Here is a 1,204-nt window from a genome sequence, read left to right as displayed (position 1 = left end):
CAATTTGGTTAGGTGTGGGAAATATCAAATAAAATAAAACATTGTCCCTCGTCTTAAAGAAAAAACAATCTAAAGGGGAGAGTCCTCATAAATCAACAATGTGCAATACAGGTCATAGAGGTATGCATAAAATCCTACTCTGAAATCAGAAACAAATAAAATTCATCTCCAAAGCAGTGGTGAGATGCAGAGAGTACATGATTTTGTTAAATGTTTACAAATCATCCAGATAAAGAAATGGAATATAGAGTCATTATTTTCAGAAGGAATAGCATGTGTAAAGACATGTCAGAAGGATTTGATGGAAGGTCCCATTTGGGCAGCTGTGAATAGTTTGAAAAAGCTGTAGCATACATAACTATGAGGAAGAGCAGGCCATGTGGCTTGAGATATAGACATGGGCGGGATGATTAAAAGGTAGGATACTAAGTAAGGGGTTACAAACACATACTTATATTTTCTATGTAATTGAGCTTTGAAGAATGGGGATATGGGATATTTAGAACTACAGGGTTGTAAAAAGCTATGTCAAGAGCAAAGTCTTCAATGATTTATTGATATGTCACTCACTAAATTCTTCTACAACTTCTGCTTGTAATTTCCAAACACTTTTATGGACAGTATTTGTACTGGGAAGAAAAAAGTTATTCCAATAAAATGTATTTGGGTTATTGGGTTACTTTGCGTGTGGATAGGATCTGGTTGACAAATAGAACTATATTTAGAATTAAAATTATTATTTCAGTTTCAGCTAATCCTTATGTAGGTTCTTATAAGATTTCAAGAGAAATGATTTTTCAATAAAAGGAATTATTAGGGTTTTTTCAGCATTTTTCTATATTATTTTGTTTGAAGGGGAGTTTCACATGTTATATATGTTTTAGGTGTGAGTTGAAGAAAGAATACATACTAGTATTAGAACGTTCATTAGATCACCTCTAAAGCAAACAACTTTTAAATGAAGAAGGGAAGAGCGCCTAGGTGACACAATTTTGTTAAGCAGCTGACTCTTGATTTTCACTCAGGTCATTATCTCACAATGGTGAGATCAAGCCCCATGTCCAACTCCACATTGATCATGGAGCCTGCTTACATTTCTTTCTCTCCCTTTTCCCCTCCTTTTATCATGACTGCATGCTCTCAGTCGCTCTCAAAAAGAAGGAAGGAAGGAAGGAAGGAAGGAAGGAAGGAAGGAAGGAAGGAA

This window comes from Herpailurus yagouaroundi, unplaced genomic scaffold, assembly GCF_014898765.1.
Source record: "Herpailurus yagouaroundi ecotype Mexico unplaced genomic scaffold, PumYag 28, whole genome shotgun sequence".
Classification (NCBI taxonomy): domain Eukaryota; kingdom Metazoa; phylum Chordata; class Mammalia; order Carnivora; family Felidae; genus Herpailurus; species Herpailurus yagouaroundi.
The sequence above is the reverse complement of the archived record's forward strand: the minus strand, read 5'-3'. Positions refer to the sequence as shown.